The 20,550-nt window shown below is 40.0% G+C and overlaps 1 protein-coding gene across 2 annotated transcripts in view; it reads right to left on the bottom strand.

Annotated features, from left to right (window-relative positions):
- The window catches only part of sh2b3 (SH2B adaptor protein 3), a 68,852-nt gene that overhangs the window by 18,803 nt on the left and 29,499 nt on the right, over positions 1-20,550 (bottom strand). The gene's annotated exons all lie outside the window — the stretch shown is intronic.

Here is a 20,550-nt window from a genome sequence, read left to right as displayed (position 1 = left end):
CTGACATCCTATTAGAACGGAGCGATGAACAGCAATCATCCTCCCGTACAGGAGCTGCACGTGTTTTTGTTGGGAAACCTTGAGTCGAGTCAGTAACTAAGAAAACTCATCAATCAAGTCCTGACTGAAGCTCTAGAAAATGTCGTGGGGGTCTGCCGATTCCCTCAGAGTCGCACACAGACTTGGAACAATTTCAAGCTCTCTCTTCCTATCCATTGTGTTTATAATAAACTAGATTCTTAAAACCTGATCACTTCCATTTTCTGGGGTTTCCGAATCAAGTGGTTGCAAACAGCAGTACTATCCAATCAGTCTGCCTATTAAAGTCATCCTTTCCGGACAAGACGATCCACTCACAGCTGGTTTTCTAAGATGGAAGACAGCAGAAATAAAACAGCTCTTTTATTAAACCCTCCTTTCCTGGGAGCCCAGGGGTCATGGGAAAGCCAGTCTGCAAGTTTCTCTTTTCCGGCATGACATGTTAAAATTGTTTAGGCAACTGTAAATACCCCACAATGTTCAGAATACAGGGGTGAAATGGAAACGTTATGTGAAGGAAGTATCCGTTGTGCCTGGATGCTCTTGGATCTCCTTTGCCACAGCTGGCAATTTCTAACCAAAGGGGAAATTCAGACTGACAGTAACAGAAAACACTACAAGAGAGGAGGGAGAACTATTGCTTCAAAGCTCATGAACTTTAAAAGGTTCCTCAGATGTTTAAAGGATACCTTGCAAAAACTGTTCTGTAGTGAGGTTTTCCTCAAAGTTCACACCCACCAGTGTCCCCCACAGTGAGTGGGATGGAAAGGTTATAGACGTGTTTGACAATTTATGATTCTGGATGAAGCGCTTAGGACATTCACAGGGGAATCTGCAATGACTGACCGACCTGAATTTCAATCTGAAACCCTCTATATGAACCAACCTCCTTGGTTAAAAGAGATTGGTCTAAATGGCAACCTAATCTTCAGCACAAATACTTGCTTACTTGAAAACATCCTGTAAGAATAATGTTAAATTCTGCACACAGCCCACAGCTGATGTTAATGTTTCAAAAGGTACAGTTTAACAAATCATTCTTTCGCATGACAAAAGCCAACCTAAGTGGAGCTATACTGCCTCATAAAAATGTCTGCAGTATTTCACTTTGCATTTTTGTCACGTTAGATACTGACCTATTTTTGTTTAAATGGAAAACCTCTTTACTATCATGTTAGTTAACTCAAACTGACAAAAAAACATCCCTTTGCCTCTATAAAATGTGGGTGTTGGGGTCTTTATTAAGGTATGAAATGCTGTTTATTCTTTAAGTGGTAGGAAATGTGATATGTGGTCTTGACAAATTGATTAGGAGGTATTTCTGCTTGGCAAAAGCAAGAGGAGACTGGGACCACTCAAGAAACCAGTAAAAAGGTGGGTGAGTGAGTTGAATGCTTTGCCATACAAACGGCAGTGGGAACTTAGTCATGGAGTGAACAAGGTCTTCAGCTCTGGGTCCACGTTAACTTAACATTTAACTTGGAAATATTTTAAACCAGGGCAGCACAGTTACGCAGTGTGTGTGTGTGTAAAGGATGGATGTTTAAGCACACCTTAAATAAAATTTCACTTTGCACTTCATAATATTGAAAATGTGCACAGGGTCGGCTGCCAATTTTGGGACTAGAAAATTCAAGCAGGGCTCTCAAAGGCTTTCAGACAAGCTGGCACAAACCTCATTCACTCAGCAGGGAGTTTTTCCAGCAGGTGACAAAAGGTTAAGGTGCTTGAATGCTTTCCATATTTCCATTGTGAAGTTACTGAACCTTTGCACTATACCAGATACACCATGACCGAAAAACCATCATGTTGTCATCATCATTTGCAGCGGTTAAAGATCGAGGTGATTTTGGTCTTGGCAAACAAAGCAACACTTAGTTAGTGAACCTTTTATTACGAATTATCTGCCTGAGGAGATTTGCTTCCTCTAGCCTATATCTTTTAATTTGATGTCAATTAAATTAGCAGTAGTCTACAACAGCCTATTTAATTACATCAAATCTCTCTCTCAGTCTAGAAAAGCCCTTGCTGAGAGAACAGCAAAACGAATGAACATCAAACTGCATAGGGGTGTGCTGGCAAGAACAAATGATCATTTACTAAACTAGCTTAAAGGGGAACTGTAATGCTATTTTATATTTTGGGGTTATAACGAATTGTCCACGAAGAGTGCATTTCAGACCATAATGAAACTACCAGCTACACGGTGCAAAGCACAGCCTCCAAATTACATCACCAAAGAAACAACATTTTAATGTGTTCATAGTGACATATTACCGTCATTATCAGTGATCCAGAATGAGGCAAAAAAACCTCACAGACGCAAAAGCCTGCCAACCAACTAAAATACACTCATAATATTTCACATAATATTTCATGTTGTTACGACACAATTTTCTCATTTGCTGACAGCGACTAGTGAGCAGGAAGGGCCTCTTTGCCGTCACGGTTTGCCCTTGACGACACCCGCGGTTTCTCACCTAAACTGTACTGCTCGGAGACCACACGGTACTTCTACAAACTTCACCGTTTTACACTTAATTAGACATTTGCAGGATTACGCGATAGCGCCAATTGATTTTTTTTGTTACTGAGATTTCACAACTGGTCTGAGAAATTGGGCCTGCAGTTTCCTTTTAAGCACCTCCACTAAGAACACAATACGGCCTGACCACCACGCAACTGTCACTTTTCTGACCGACACGGAGATGTTAATCCTACCCTGTGTGCCAGGTGACCCAGTACCAGGGACCTGCCACTAGAGACCGCCAAAGCGGCCCTAAGGCTGTGTCACATGCAGTTTCACCGGATGGTTGTTATGGAAGGAGGAATTCTCCCATGGAAGGCTGTGTACAAAGGGGGCTTGTTTGCTCACTGGGAGCAGGACAGAAATTGTTTTTAGAAGGTTGTGTCTGTTGTATGGTTAGACAGGGTACGAATTCCATTGAAGCCTAGCAGGTTTACAGTATTTTTAAACATACTGTTTTTAAAATGAAGCTTCCCTGGCATTTTAGAACATTTTTAGTATTTAACATTTGAACGTCCTTGCCGCCACACTACTTTAAGCGGAGATCTCCCACACACGCTGGGGTCTGGAGCTTTCATTTTTTAAACCAAGTCCGATAACTGACACTGCTAGAAGAGTTCTCAACAAACTCCTTCGCCACGAGGACTGCCTTTCCCAGGAAAGACTCCCCGGGGGGGCTGGGGGGGGGGGAGTCTGGTTTTCCTGCTCAGCTTACGCATGTTAACAAGTTCCTTGCTCCGTCACCATCCTCCTCTGAAAACAAGCTGGGCAGTGAAGCTGGGAAACATTCCCCAAGGATGTCCTTCCACATTCGGAATCCCTCCGAGGAAAACAAGATGCTTTTCCCGTTACCTGCACACCGTCGGAGACTGCGCATCCAGGGACCTGTCTGGTGGAAGCAGGAAGGCTGTGAAACCGATTCGGCAAGATCCCCAGTGCAAGCTCCGCTCCTGTCAGGCTCGGCACACAACCGTAGACTGTGTTACGATTTACAGCTCGTCTAGGGCGGCAGCATCTGCACTTTCTTTCCCTCACAACATGAGGATTTGCCTCTGCTCAGGGAAAAGCAGTTGCATGTCTTTCCGCATTTGCAGAATGAATGGCAGAGATTTTGTCAACTTTTGAGAAAGTACATTTGGAGCAAAATGTTTTTTTTAGAAGCTGACTCAATTTGTTTAAAATACAGCCGATGTCGAAGGTGAAGAATTTGGATTGTATATTTCCTACAAGTATTTCTTCTACATTTTGTATTGTAGGGGTTGCCTGGAATCTGATTTACCATGCTAATTAACTGTTGCAGCAACAAATAGCTCCTGGCAAAAACTGGCAGGAGGAACATGGAAACCTACTGAGGGTTATACCGAGCTGTACAGTCCCACTGGTAAGGCAACAGCAAAATGAGATTCTCAAATACTCCTTTAAAGACCGTAGGGACGCAGATTAGGTCCAACATTTAAAAGTCTCTTACTTCTACAGCTGGATAAAAAGGAAATACATTCCTGGAGGCAGAACAAACTGAACTCCAGCCAGTTTAACACGACACAAGAAGGAGAATATACAACCCCGTCCAGGTTTTTACACATCAGAGCTGAACACATTCCAAAAAATCTAAAAATAAAACTGACATACACATCCCCAAGCGAGAAAGCGCTTTCTGCCTCTCTTTAAAAAGAAAATCTTGCATGACAGTTTCTTTCCTGCTGTTTTTCTTTGCACTTCACGCTTTGCCAGTAAATGGAAATCACAGAACCGTGAACCGAAGTGGGTGAATAAAGAAAACACAACTCTCTGTTATAGAAAAAAAATTCCAATAAACATAAAAGTAAGAAAAATGTGGTTTTCACACTTCACACATTACCTCCACAAATGTTTGTATTCTCATACCATTTGTTTCCCTACAATGACACATCACAGTCCACACCAGATAAGATGAGAAAAAGGAAAAGCCTAACTATCAAAACTTTTTTATATGAAGACAGAAGTCTCTGCTTCCCATTATATCCAATGGGCAAAATGCCTCTTTATATAAACCTCTTTCCACACACAGTCTCTGTCAATGAAATCACTCAGACTTGCTTTTTGTTCAGATCTGAAGAGCAGAACCAGGGGTCTTTTAACCCAGATAAGCATGCTAGCATTTCAGATGACTCATGCCAGCTCTTTTTACAGAGAGTTGTTACCCCCTCTCATGAGCATTTTTCTGGCCGTCTTCAAAATAACCTGCTGCTGTGTGGTCTAACAAAAGCACAATATTCAACCAAGAAAACACAAATTCTCCTCATCTTTTCTCGTTGCCTTCGCTGCAGTCGAGAGAGTCAGACTGTAACTGGTGAATTAGCTCGCTAGAAGTGAAGGGAGGAAATGGCCTGATGAAGAGATAAGCTGACCAAAATAGGCTCTCGCACTGTGAATAAACACTGCCGAGCCACACTGCATTGCACACTGCGCCTAGACTCACCTAATCCACTGAACAGCTACCTGATAATCTCCGATTCCAGATAAAGCTCGCAAGGCTTACCAAGAAGAGCTGAGATTCTTAGTATTACCAAAAAAAGCTTAAAAAACTGCAGAGTCAGCAGTTGCAGCACAGCGCAATCAGTGAGATACTGCACCTCCTTCATTTTCTACCCTTTTCATGGCGTGACATGAGGCGAACAAAATTTCTTTTTAAGCAGCAATGAAAAACTGTGGAAGTCCAAATGACATATTTAAAAAGAGGCAAACAGATGGAAAGTTTGACTTCTACATGAGATGCATGCAGTATGCATGGGGTGGGTAATGGTGTGTAAATACTTCAGGATCCAAAGTAAATTAGGCTACAGTTCTTTAGGATATTTGAAAACGTTGTATCAGATGCACAGAAAAAATCCCAGTGCCCTTAAAAGTAAATCAAAGAAACTATTGTATTGCAGAAAACCAACATAGTTCTTTAACCTATGCTTCCCTTTGGAGGTGAGAAAGTGGCAGTGCTGTTTTAATTACATTAACATAAAAAAAGTTCTTAGTTACTGTATATACATGATCGGGATAAAACGTGCCTCTTTCACCAGTGGTGTCCTCTATCTATATGACCAGTTGTGAAAGAAAGATCCATTTGAAATCCGAAACCTGGGCTTATCAATTTACATTCTACTGGGTTTCATTCTTGCTGAGGTCTAGTAGTCAACCAAACCCTTATATGAGCTAATAAGTTGCACAGCTAGGGCCTTTTCAACAATTTCCTCAGAAGTTAGAGATTTTATATTACTTACAAAATGAAACAGATAAAATGGAACCTCCAACAGGTTCCAGAAATGAAAAGAACGAGAAGCACAAATTAGTCATAATGTTAGTTCATTTTAGGGTTAAATTATGCAACCAAGAACAAAGACTGGCAGGATGTGAAGTATGAATTCCTCTCCTAAAGGGTATTTTCTTTCACATGCGGAACGCTTCTCGATTAAGTCTCCTGCTCTGCCTGACTGATGCTGCCACCGTTTCATCAAGATTAGACTGCAGCAGCAATGCTTTACTTAATACAGTATCTTCAAAGGTCACAAAGGGCTTCCAGTGATTCCAAAATGCTAGAGCTGGTATGCTAACTGTAAGTACACAACGCCCCTTGCTCTAGAATTACACTGGTCCCCTTTAAAACTTATAGCGGGCATTAAGGTTCGCCTGCTCATGGTCCAGGCCTGATCTCCAGCTTATCTAAGGAATTCTTTCTCTGCCAAAGACCAGCACCACGTCTCTGGAGCTCACTGCCCACATCCATTAGAGACTTTGTTACTGCAGACATTGTTAAATCTTATTAAAGACTTATCGAACCTGCTAGATTATCATTTAAAAGCTTTAGCTGAAAAGATCTTATTTTCTTTTTTTTTCCCTCCTTCCGTGCAGCACTTATGAGTTTCTTAAAAAATACAATAAAATGACTCTTGTTAAAGGACAGTGCAGAGAACGACTGTGCCATTTTCACGGCACACATCTCACGTCTTCCCCAGTTATTGTTCACCACTATAAAACCAAATGGGGTAAATACAAACTCGACTTTCACTCCCTTTATGTCAAACAGGCATGTCACTCCCAGGTAAGAATTCAAAAATCTACCTGGACAAAGGATTTATTTAATTTCAAATAATCATCATGGTAACTCTGTAGCTTTCCTGACTACAACTGCAATCAAAGAAGGCCGACTGGCTTGACTGCTATTTAATCCCTTCAGCCCACACACATTTCTTAGTGTGCCTGAAAAGTGATTGCAGCAAAATTCTTTGCCCATGTCCTCTCTTGTGGTCAGCTTTCACAAAGGAGCCCCTTCACAGACATTTGATGACAACATACTGGTCCTGTGTTTAACACAATACTAGACATTATCTTCATGCTCTATGGACCGTCATCCAGATAAAAGTGAGACAGTCTCAGTATGTAAAAACTAACACTGTGTTGTCCTTTTCTGCAACATTTCTTTCAGCTGCACGCAGAATGCTTTCACAGAGAGCTAAGCTAATAGTTTAGCCGGTGTCCAGTTTTCTGGATTATCTCCCAGGAAGGCGCCTTGTGAAAAGACTCATGAGGACACTCTCATGAATAGACGAGGGTGATGAAGACTATGAGTGGTAATTCAGATAAAACACAGACAAGGCTGGAATTCAGAAACTTTGCGTTTTTCCAAGTGCTTATGAAGGCCTTATACAGTACAAAACATGTTACAATGCAGTGGGAGCGTTCTTTCATTCATTAAAACAACGCCCGACTCGCCCCTCCAGTCCAAGATGAATGGATCTATTGAGTTTGTAATTGCTATGGCCCGCATGTTTGCAAAGGAAATAGTGTGTTATGACACGCTTTACTAAATGGTTGCGTATTAGCGACATTATCTGACTCATTTTGAAAGCTAGGTTTGATGATTATTGGTTTTTAACAAATGACTCATGCCAGAGAAAGGCGTGAAACCGCTTGACGTGCAGCAGGGGAGAGGATGGCAATGGAGCACATTTCTGGGGGACATGAAATAGGAAATTACCTGGACAGATGGCACCTTAGTGATACCTTTCAATCCCGCCAGACAATAAGACATTGACATGTCCGCATCAAAAACCCAAGCCATGAGAACCACAGGCTCTGTTCCAGTTAGTCCCTGGACACTTAAATAGATCAAGGTACTGCAGGTAAAAAAAAAGAGGAATTCGAAACAAAACACAAATCTGGGAAATTCAAATTTAAAAACATTTCTCGGAACCAAAAGAAATGGGTGAAAAAAGCTGAAATAGTTAACCCATCACTCTCTACACAAAGGTATTGGATTTGATAGTTTTGCAATAAAAAGTGTACAATGAGCATCAGAATAGTAACATCTGAATTTGAAACTTAAACTATTAAGACCTGTGAACACTTAAGTTGATACAAGAAAACTGAAAAACTCTGGTGAGTCTGTTTGTATGCTTTAATGCTAAAACTACAACAGAATGTTAAAGCATAGGAGTTTGCTCTAGATTTTCTTAGGTTGGTACAACTATCATGATCGATAAACTACAATGGAGTGGAGAATTTAAAAAAAGCTACTATCTAAAGGAAAAATCTTATAATCTAGTCCAGAAATTTTGTAGGACTTTGGCTACTGAGATACAGAGAGCTTTTTATAAGTCGTGCTCTTTAACCACAGCACAAAACTGCTTTATGTTATTTTTATATTTTTGAACCACCTGCAGTGCTGAAAACAGAGAACTATTGAATCCTGTGCCTTTGGGAGACGCATATTGACCCCTCAGAACATTTTGAGGGTTGAAATTGAAATGATGCGAGTCAGGATAGAAATCGTATGAGTGGTACCTTTTTGGGGTTAAAATTTTCATTTTGAATGATTATATTATTTATAAGGCACACTGAAGGTTACTAAAGGACTGAATTACAGTCTGTGACCTACGCAAACACAGTCAGCAAATCCACCAAACATATAATTGGTGAGCTTTTGTAAAAAGTCAGCTCAAATTTATTTAAAAGATTTTCAATAAAAAATACATAATAGATAACTCTTTCCGTATTAGCCAAATGCTAAGCTGCTAAGGATCATATGTTAGCAGGAAAGGACTTATCCAATATTTATAAATTAAAAAAAACACTATTGCTTTTTCACACTGCAATGCAAGTCCATCTGAGTCAGCAGCCTACTGTATATAAAATACTATAAAAAATGATCAAGTTTACTTTCACAAGTAATTGATGCTTATGTTCCTATCGGTAACTGCTACATCAATAAACCCATCAGCTACTTTCTTCTTTCAGTCTACCACTCTTCAAAATTACTTCTTAAAGTCTGTGAAACAAAGGTCTACTGTAAAAGCTGAGTGGCCATGGGATACTGACTGCATGTGTAGAGTAAGAAAGCAAGGGTTATTATTTAACATTTCAACTGTAGAGTAGAATATACATTTTTTTTTCAAAATGCATTTTGGGAATTTTTATCCAAAAAATAAAAACGTACAATGAAACAGAAGAACAATAACAGTATGTGAAGCCCTACTACAACAGGAAACCCCAGGTTGGAGTGGCAGTACTGTAGCACTGGGCTGATCTGGGAACTAGCAGTGTAATTAGAGTAACCAAACCTATTCAGAATCCAGAGATTAAAAATCTATAAAGGTTTTTTTTAAAAACCTCTTGTGCAAAACAAAGATTAGGCCTAGACTGCAAATCTTTACAAGGTTTCCCACATAGACATGCAATAAGAAAAGGATTCAATTCCCTTTTTGAAGCAAATCAAAAGAAATGAGGATATGAAAATAGTCAAATTTAAATAAGAATAAGGAAGAATTTGTGCTGAACACATGTAAAAACACATGTAAAACTGAAACATTTGAGCTGTAAAGTGCTTTGAGCTACGGTTAACCTGAAGGCTGCCACTTTACATGAACTTTTCATGCTCAGGTTGTTCTGAAAGAACTGGCTTTAGTGCGACGTCGTCAAGCAAAAAAAAAGTTATTTTGTGTGTGTTACTCTTTTCTTTTCACACGAACACTTTAGGTGAAACCTAGATGAACATATATAGACACTACAGGGATTTCACTTTGTTAGGCAGCTCCTTAAAATGCAGGGACTGCCTACAAGATCTCATGACAGGGCAGCAGCATGGTACAGCCATGAATCGGGGTCAAAAAAGCCTGCCCTCATTGGGTTAACAGTTGGGAGAAGAGTCCATTCAGGAGGTGCTGATTGGCTAACTGGCATCAGCAATTTAGAAATGTGCATTCCTACTGGCCAGTCAATCAGCCAGGCCCGCAGACACACTCCCCCCTCCTAACCCGGCCCCTGTTCACAAGCGAGGAAGTCTTATTGTTTGAAAGTGAAGGCAAGGTTGGGAGGAATGGTTTTGTTTTTTTCCTAAAAAAAAACAGGACAGTGCCTTCTTTTTTTTTTAGGTGGTGGCAGGTGCCCTGTTAAAAGGCTAGCCCTCATGTTGTGTTTATACATACTGAGCTTGTATTGAGGAAATAATAATGACACAGGAAACCTCCCCACAAAGGGGTCTCGAAGAATCGTTCTTGTAACTCGTCAGTGGTGCCCACAGCAGTGCTTGCCAACTCCAGTCATCCCAGTACTGCCAGCGTCTGAGGACAGGAGTGCGGTTTCCTCAGCTGTGCGCCTGACACACGGACGGTTGACTGAACATGTTTTTATAGTTTTTCCTTAAACAAGCCATAAGCTCCACTCCTGAGTATCAAATGTTTTTTTTTTTAAATTCTAACTGCATTCTATAAAAATTCACCTAAAAAAAATTAAAAAATAAACTAAATGTCCTAATTTGACATTTTGAATGGTGTTTTTTCAAGTCTCGAACATTCAGAGATCTAAATGGAGTATTTCCAAAGCTGCGACTCTTTGGCGGGGGGTGAGAGGGGGTGGGGGTGGGGCAGATTAAAAGGGTCTAATTAAACATTTTATTCAATTATGCTGCATTAACCGCAGTACTGTACATAAGGCAACTGAACTTCTTTCATGTACTGACAAAAAATTCAGACTTGCTCTGAAATGCAATTCATCAACCTACCAGGTAGGGTAAGAGATGTTATCAAAATGTCTGAAATGATTATCTGACATTTCTACAGATATGTCCTGTGTCATGAAAACTAATACATTAGTTAATTTGTTTACTTTAAACAGTGTAACTACCGATTAGGTAAAGAACATTAATTCCTGGTGGAGTGGCAGATGACTGTGGATCTTGCAGAAGAACACTGCTGTCTTGCCTATCTGGCATTCTGGGTCCATCTCCTGCCGGTGGTGGTCCCAGACTGAGGTTACTCTATGCGGGGTTCTGGCAAGCGGTGTCTGGGCTATTGGACAGCACACAGCCAGGTCTGGGCAGATCCACTGCATGGCGTCAGCCACGTGGCCTCACTGAGCATGTGCTGTTTCCTCATTAGAGTTGCTTTCAATTTCACGCAGCCACACTGCTCTTTCATTTCTGCAATTTCTTTTTTAAAGTCATGTCACAGCTTCTTATTTTTACGGCCTGTTCCATTCATTTGTTCCATCTCCAAGACCTCGAAACCGTGGCTGTGGACTACGATCATATGAAAGGCGTTTATAGTACTACAGGCTCTGACCTCCTGGCTGCCTGTTTAGAGCAAAGCCAACAGCATACTGCAGTCAAGACAACTGCTCATGCTTTCTCCCCTTCAACTAATACAGCAGTCAGATCGTCAGACCATCCGACCAACAGTACTGATCACCCACAACATAAATGACATCTGGAACTGTGGGTTCCTGCTCTTCCGCTGTAAAACAAGCAACAAAACTTGAAAATATTTCAGCAGACACCTGAGTCCTTTCACTTTCCATTGACAGGGCACCTTTAGTACAAATCTCATCAACAGCTGCAGCTGAATAATGTAGAGAATAAAAGAAAAACAAAGAGCAAATCTGGACTTATTCTCTTAAACCAGATTTTTCAATTTTAATTGGAAAGATCCGAATTTCTTTTAGCATTTAATTTTAGATTTGTATATGAACTGATTTGTTCTCTAATGCTGTGATAATTGCCAGACAGAATAGATTCTTTGAGGAGACTAGCTGTAAGTGAGTGCCACTTTACAGTTGGCAATACAAGTCTGGAAAGGCAGGTTTAAGTGTGCTTTTTAAGGATAGGAGGCTCTGATGTTATGCTTCAGCTTGCATCTTTTCTTCTCAGCAGAAACAAGTAGATGAAACCTCATGCTTTTAATAATATATTTACAATTATGCCAAGCTTCTGTTCCATGTACCAATGAGTCCACCTAAAGCACTGTTTAAATTTCTTTGCATGGTCCCATCAAGAGGAGAAATTAAAATGGAACTCAGTGACTGATTTAGTAACAACATAAATCTACACTTTAACAATTCAGGCTTTTAGAGAGTTAGAGATTATCACTTGGAAATCCTGGTGTCATGTGGTCTCATTTCCCCATTGAGAATGAAAAGCTGTCAGAATTCAGTTCAGAAAGCTGGTCAGAGTAATGCGGAGTCTGTCCAGGAAGCACAGAGCACCAGGTGGGACCACACCTTGGGCAGGAGGCCAGTGTTTTGCAGACACAGACATAAGATCCTTTAAATGGCAGTGTATTTATGTACACTGAACTGTTTCCCACTTCTTTCACATAAAATGTGAAAACCTTAAAAGGATCTCATCAGCTTTTCTAAACAGTTTAGCCTGCACTATAAGTAGTTATTAAAGTGACCTTTGCCTCAGTGTTATTAAGTATGAATATTCACAAATTGTAAATAACAAACTACAGTTTCAGCTGAACAAGGCAAGTGTTATACAGAGATGTAAACAGATCTGCAATAACAGAAACTGCTATTGCAAACTTTCTGTGGATCTCACCTGGATACAAGAAATGTAGTACAGTACAAAAATAACTCTAAGCTTGTCAGAGAAAGTTATCATGCCATTAACTATTGTTCAGTTTAAAACGATTCCTCCTGGAACAGAATTCCACAACATATCAGATACATGTACGCAAGTCACACCCCTCCATCAACAGAATTATTGTAAAAGAAATCACTGCTTCATGCAACTACAGTATACCAAAAATACACCAGTTTTATAATAATGAAAAACACTTAAGATTAAATCACAAAGCTTTCAAGGATGCTGGGTGAGAGAGTACATACCTATTTGCTGTAATGTAAGAATCAATCATGAAATACATGTTGGTGCGTGGAACTCATCAACATAATATCCAGATTACTCTGCTGACTGGGCGCATAGCAAAAAAACATCACGGAGTAGGAATGAGTTTTTTTTTCTCACAGTCTCTTTATTCCCAAAAAGTCTAGGAATGCTTTAGTTCTTTCTTTGCAATTAAAAGAGCTGAGCCCGGGTGGTCCAACCCCTTCCCGGGTGGGCCAGTGTGTCCTTTAGGTTTTCTTTCCAATTCAGCTCATAATTACCTCAAGCAGTGCGGTATTACCTTGACCGCTCCCAGCTCTTCAGGTGCTGCAGCTTTAAAGGGCCCTGGGAAACCCTCAGGCACACTGGCCCCCCATGACTGCAGCCCAACCCCCCGGGAATAAGAAACTGGAGCCCAGATGCCTTGCTTGGCACAGCATTGCAGTAGTAACACAGGGGTACAGGAGTCAATTCCCACAGACCTCTGACTAAAACCAGTCCACAGCCTGCCTGGTCTGCCTGGTGTGGTTCCCCATCCCTACTTGATGTGCCTTGGTCCATCGTTAACTGTAATGAATGCAATGTCCTCTTTTGGAGAAAAATGAAGTTGAGGCACACTGAGTGTTGCACACCTTGGAATAACTGGACAACTGCAGTTGACTCTATTACTCAATTATCTTCTGCAAGAGGTTCGGAAAGGTTCACTCCTACTGCCTTTTCCAGATGTTACTAAGGAATTCTGATATGATATATGTTTGAAAAATTCCCCACTCATACACAAGCTGTATTCATTAATAAATCTTTACTCCCATCATCAAAATTATTTAACCATTCCACCTGAAAAAAAGAGAAAAATCTCTTATATATGGAGTTTTCATATGGTTTTAAACAAGTGACTGAAAGTGTTTAAAACAGGATGAAAAAACAACAATCAGCCTGCATGTCTAACCAATTCCAAAGTACAGAGATTTATCCTATTTAAAAAGCACAGGAACCTATCTGTTCAGACCAGAAACAGTTTCTCCTCCACATTACACTTAAATGCACACTTTGGATGTGCTTTTTAGGGGCTTATTATCTGTGTTTCTTTACAGTGCTTAAGGGAATCAAAAAATAAAAACACAAGCCAGATTGAAGGCTATAAAATCTTGTATTGGTGTTGTATGTAAAAAGACTTTTCACTCCTTCAGCTTTTACACCTTAAATTGAAATTAGCAAGCACCATAACCCAAAAACAAAAATCAGATTTGCATTCACTGAATCACAATCAAAGCAACAAAGAAAACTTCAGATGAGAATAAACTCACTAGGTCTTGCTGTGAAGGGTTTAAAGGCATGGTCTAAATCTGGAGACATTACAAGATGTGTTTTACACAGTACAAAAACCGAGATTACTCTTTTAATACAAAGCATATGTAGCCTGAAAAATTACCCAAACGTCTTCTGTAACATTTTCAGCCTTTTTCTTCCATTAAAACCCATCTGAAATCCATATGGGACTGATACATCTGGCCGTGTTTTTAAACACAATTGCTTCAGTGTGTTGCATTACTGCCTGCCCTTGGGTTGCTTCAAATGGTCTGACCTGTGGCAGTGCTTAACACCTAAATCAGCAGAACCTTCTTCCACAATCTCCACATTTATGAGGATCCTTAAGTAATTCTTGAACAGCTTGTAGATGCTTCAAACAGATTTAGTTAAATGGTATCAACACGCACTGCTTCATCCCACTTGTCAAATTGCTCAATAGGTCGGTCTTAGTCAACTGTCAGTGAGCAGATATTGCACAGCACTATGATCTGACGCTAGTTTTAACAGGTTTTAACCCCCAATATGAAGCAGTAAAACAGTAAGTTTAAAGTTTTACACTAATTACTGCAAACTAATATAAAAAAGATAGCAACTTTGAAACATGCAGTCACTGGACTTGGCTTTCAGAAGAGTCCACTTGCTTGTAAAAGGCTGAAGTTGGTTGCACTGCTCTTTAATCCCAGTTTGCTGTCATGGACTGCAGTCATCTCTGCGATCAGACACTGTTTTGGACTGAATCCGCCAGGGTGTCTGACCGCTGGGCCCAGCCAGTGAGCTGCCCTGTCCTGGGGGCACCTGAGACGAGATCCTTCTCTCACAGGCTCTGTAAACTACATGGGACACGTTGCTCACAGATTGCACCGACAGTGATAAAATGATTAAATTACCATTCAGGGAGGGGTGAAACGGTTTTCTTCACCGATGACTGAAGACTGTACGTGGAGACGGCATGGTGAGTGTTCAGCAGACTGTTACACCGATGCAGTCAACTGTTGGGGAGGTGGAAGAGTGGGATATTCCTTAACACGATAACATCTAGGGGTCAGATTTGAGAGTGACCTTACTGCTCAGAGATACAATGATGAAGTCCACAGATATCCATTCTTTGACACAGTCTATCACATTACAGAATGGAGGGATTGCAATGGTGCAACATTACTAAAATAATGCAGGGCTCTTGCTGTGGTCAGATTTTTCCCTTGACACAAGTCAAACAGAACACCTGTGGGACCCACCCTGCCATTGCCATCAACCGCAAGCCACCAATTTCGGAAGCTGGCTGCAGCTGCACAGGAAAAGAGGCAGAACATCCGAATATCTGACAGCAGCCTATCCATAGGCTGCACAGGTCTGAGCATCAATGCAGCCGGGACTGTGTTAGTGATCAGAGAGGTCATACCCAACACTGGCTTATAAAGTTGTCATTTTAACTGCGTGTTACTTGTCACGATTCATATATGTGCATATTTGTATATCTGTAATCAATACTTGATTAAACCTATTAGACTTAGGAGTTGCATTTTTCTTTTGTGTCTCTGTGCAAGTGCCATACCTGATTATCTCTCGGCAAAAATACATACTAACTCCATTTACCAGTCAAACCTGTGGGTTTTTTTGAACCGTCACAAACAAACCAATCACATGTCAGTTCTCTCCTTCCCAGCAACAGCTACCAAAATAAGAAAGATTGCTGTCTAAAGCCACACTAGATTTGTGGTAATGCTGTCTTTTTTCTTATTGGACCTGAGTTGTGGTTTGCGAATGCCAAATCAAGCTTTTTGCCCGACAGCCCCTACCTACAAAACACCTCTAGAACGGAGCCCTGTGCTTTTCTGTCATGTCAGACAACAGCCAAACTCCCTTCAAAGGGCCCGTAAGTGAAAATCTCGAGTTGAAAGACGCAACAGGTAATTCACCCTATCCCTAGTGAAAGTACTGAACACGAAATTACCATGTCAGTCGACCTGACCTTCAGTAAGCTCTTGAAAGCATCAGTGGTTTCAAAGAACATTCAAAAGCAAAATGTGCTGGTAAAAAAAGTGTTACTTCCTGTGCCTATTTAATCTAATACCTGGTTTAGTTTCATGCGCAGATACAGCCTTTATTTATTTGTGCTTCTGCAAGGGCTTATGGACCACATTGAAACGCACGCACCACGTTTTTTTTTCCAGACCCAAGGTTACAAATGGAGTGACAGAATGACCTTCTGTGAAAACAGCACTGAAGTGAGCCAGAGTGGTCACGGGCAACATCAAAATTCATTTCTGGTTAAATCAATACCAAAGGTGAATAGGAAAGCTGACCTGCTTGAGTTTTTACGAAACATCCTGTGATCTAATTTTAAGTGAATCAAAATTAACATCCAAAGAAATTCATTCTGAATTAACTTTTTTAAGGCAGCCAGATGGACATGCTGACTGAAGTGCTGGCCAGGTTAAAAAAAAACATGGGTGATGCTCCAACTGTGCTCTCCACTTACACAACCTCCACAAAGTTTGCATTTCTTTTCAATGGGGGGGAGTAACTCATAGCCGAGAACAAACTCGGCAATGTATAGGACTGACACCAACACATTAGGGATGTCCACTGACTTCAATGTTTGCCATTTGGGATGCAGCAAGAACAGTGAAACCAGGGTGCTGGCTTGTTCACCACAAGGTTGTGAAATGCTTGCAGCCCGAACCCTTGACCACGTACCAGGATCATCCTCAGCTGAGACTGCTGTGTGGGGCAACGGGGGTGCAGGACTGGACCGCACACCGCTACCTGCTCTTAACAGAGGATAGAGATCAGGGGGTTGCTCTGGCCAGTGACAGCTGTCTTACCAGAAAGTCTAAAGGACCTTTCAAGCCAACCGCGTAATCCTGAAAGTGTGAGAGTTGTATTTCATTCGGCTGCGTCTTTCCAATTTTTATAACTAATCGGATAATGCTCAGATGCAGTCAAAAGCTCAAACTTTTTAAAATCGGCAACACACAAAAAAAAAGTGTTGTTATGCGAGATATGGCTCAGGAAACAGGATATGTTTGGACTGGCAATGTTAGTGCTGTGATATACTATTGAAACAAGTCAAGTATGCATCCTGTTTACAGATCCTTGTAAATTGGGAAGTATTCTTGTATTATTCCAATATGTTACAAAGAACATACTGCAGCCTGCTCCTGCAAAAGCTTATTATATTTTTTGCAGCAGATGCCTCCTCTCTTTGCTCTATTTAATTTACACCTCACAGCTGATCTCAGGTAATTAAGGATCCTTTTTTTATGACTGAAATTTTAAAAACAAGAAGAAACTCTTGAAACAATTTTAGAAAAACTTCACACCACTAGTTATTACAAATGTGTCATACTATACTTATAAAATTTAAATACTGAAAGAAAAACAATTACAGTCAAACCTATAGGGTCAGCCTAACCTCAGGGAAATGTAAGAAGAGCTCAGAAAACATAAGTTGCAAACACTGTAGTAAAATGTAATTCTATCTTCACATGTAACTTCCTCAAAGTAGATTTAAACAAGAGCCAAAAGAAGTTGTTTTGGTCTAAATATTTAAGCAGAGATTAATCAAAATATGAAGACCAGACCAAATAACAAATACTATCAAACAACAACAGGAAAAAGCATCGCTATTTAAGGTCCGTATTCAGTTTTAGGGACTACTCAGATGAACGGTGCATATGTTCTCATTCTCAATGTCTTGTGTGACAGGACTATCAGGAAGCAGTTCGTAGCTCGTTATTCAGTTTATAAATACAGCAGAGTGTCAAGTTCATTTAGCTGTAAAAAAGGTGATCTATCTGACTTTACTATCGAATTAAGCAAGACAGCTGTGATTCAGAATGTTGTGAATATCTATTCTGCATGTGTTTTGGGAGATCTGGTCATTATAGTCCAGTCAGTCTTCATTTGCTGCCTCAGGAAAAAAAAAAGGTAGCACTACAGCAGCATTCACAAAGCAGGGGCTTTCCAAACTGCTAAACAAGGTCAGGTACATGAGCTCTGTGGTTAAGGCTTTTTGATGCAGATTATATACAGCAGCAGCTACAGCACATCAAATTGCCACTGCCCTCATAGTACCTAAAAAAGAGCAGCCTGGCAGCTCTGCGTTTACTGACCTCATAGTCCAGCTAGCACTGAAAAGGTCTTGCGATGTGTTACAGTGAACACCCAGTACTCTCTAACCAGAAGAAGGCATTACTTCAGCTGTTGGCTTTGAAACCACAAAGCCAGCCAAGTTCTGCCAAGTGCATGCATGACACTGCTATGAAGATCTTTGATACACACATTAAGCTCATACAATACACACAAAAAAGCATAACTTCATCTATTTTGCGGTGGTAAACTGCAACTTTGCACCAGACACTGTTGGTGCAAAATATTCACATTTAATTCACAGCAGCACTATACAAATTAATATTGAAATATGGTACATTTTTTGTGAGTCCAGGAAATCAATATACTGTACACTAAAGTTTTCAGATCCCTACAATAACTTAAAAAGTTTAATAAAAATAAAAATCGGCTTTAGAAGAAATAGCTAGAAAACATACTTCCTGCTTTTCTACTCAGTTTCAAATATAAAAAGTGAAGGAGAATTCTTCATGTGTTATTTTTACTTCATAATAACACAGATATTCTTTTCAATAAACAAAGCAGCGCAGGCACTGACAACAGGTTTTATAGTGTACACTAACTAACTGGTGGCAATGCAAGAATTTAAAGAACAGAGTTACAACGTGATTGTGCGACTGTACGTTACATTTGTGCATTTCTAACTGTTCTCTGGTGAATCCCGTCAGAAAACTGCAATAACATCGTGTGGGCGGCTCTTCAAGTCCTCGGTGCTCTTCGCTCGCTTTGAAGAAGCATGCTGACTCTTGCAAAATTTTCCATTACCTCTCACAGAGGGGGTATTTTAGATTTTTGTCTCATCATTTGAAAAAAAATGTTCATAAATGACCAGATCACAGTTTCATCCCCTTTTAAAAAAAACAACAACCTTTCACTCTCTCCATTATGGTTTTGTAATAGAATGGTTAAGTTTTTACCAGCACTATAAAATCTGTCTGGTCAAGAACTCTGCATTTAAATGATGGATGAAAAGTGAATTAAAAGCCACAGCCACCTAAGGTAAGAGGCAAGGCTGCTAACAAAAGTGAAAAGATGAGCTGATAGGCTGACAAGTCCACCTGGTATAGCTACACACACTACAGACCGGACTGCACTGGGGCAGCTCATGGCTACAGCACAAAGAAAAGATTCATTCACACAATATTCATAAAGCAAACTGTAACCACCCTCGGCCAAATGAGTTTAATTTCAGATCAATTTAACTGTTTGAATTTAATAAACCGATCTTTTAATTTCTGTTTTCATAATGCCTGAAGAGTTTTTGTTACTATGGGTAACAGCCATGTGTCACACTAATCATACAGTAAATATTACTTTGAGGTTTACCTCAAAAAATGGTGTACAAAACACTTTGCAAAAACTTATTCTATTTTCAACTCTACAGGTACACACACATGTTGGCCTTTTGAAAAGCTCTTTTGAAAAATAATCCATTACAATAACAAGGTTCTTCTGTAAGGGTTTACTTTTTGAAAGACTAGATGTTGAGGGAAAGTAATTTAAAAGATATCAGATACAATGATCACAGTAGTGTTTTATACAGTTACTAAAAGTATGTAAAGTAATACATTACCTCTTAACAGCAGTTTCCCCTTAATAATTAATTTATTATTCAATCCTTAACACAAATACTAAGCAAACACAATGGACTACTTTTATAAAAGTAACTTTGGTGACACTGGCAATAATTTAATAATACTTAAGTCTTATAAGACCGCTTTCTAAATTAGAAATTGAAAAGATGCAGCGATTCAAATTTGCACACTGTCTCCAGAAAGTGAAACAGCAGAGTCAATTCAATATTTCACTTCTAACTTTCACTCAGCCAATAATACTTTGGTTCAAAGAAAAAGGATGCAGCACCAAGCAGCAGATGACATTTTCCCAATTGTGTAAATTACTTTTTTTTTCCGGGTTGTAAAACCTTTGCAATAATAACAGAAAATATTTTATTTTTGAGCCGCACCAGAGTCATTCACTACTCGGTTGTGCTAATACACCTCTATGCATACTTGAAGAGCATGCAGAAAAATTGTTCATCTGGTGACAAATGTGCCTCCAAAGCCCTTAGAAGAAATCTTCCACCCCTTTCTTCTGTAACATGGCCTAGCTGAAGAGCCCATTTTTAAGAGCAGGATTTTGTGGTTTATTGAATTGTTTCAAGACGAGCAAGAATTCAAAGCAGCAGAATTATAATTATTTCCTCTGTCTGCCAAAGATGCTCTGTTGGACTTAATACCCAGGAAACAATTCAACTGGAGCTATACTGGCCTATTCTCTGCCACATCCGTGGACTCTATGGAATAAAGAGCAAACACTTCTAAACGCCAAAACAAGAAAAATAACCACTTCCATGCAGTCTCCATTACCTTATAGTCAATTCAAACTCTGCCGCCTTGGCACCAAGATCAAA

This window comes from Atractosteus spatula, chromosome 17 (genome assembly GCF_055471065.1).
Source record: "Atractosteus spatula isolate fAtrSpa1 chromosome 17, fAtrSpa1.hap1, whole genome shotgun sequence".
Taxonomy (NCBI): Eukaryota; Metazoa; Chordata; class Actinopteri; order Semionotiformes; family Lepisosteidae; genus Atractosteus; species Atractosteus spatula.
This window is presented reverse-complemented; position numbering and strand designations above follow the sequence as displayed.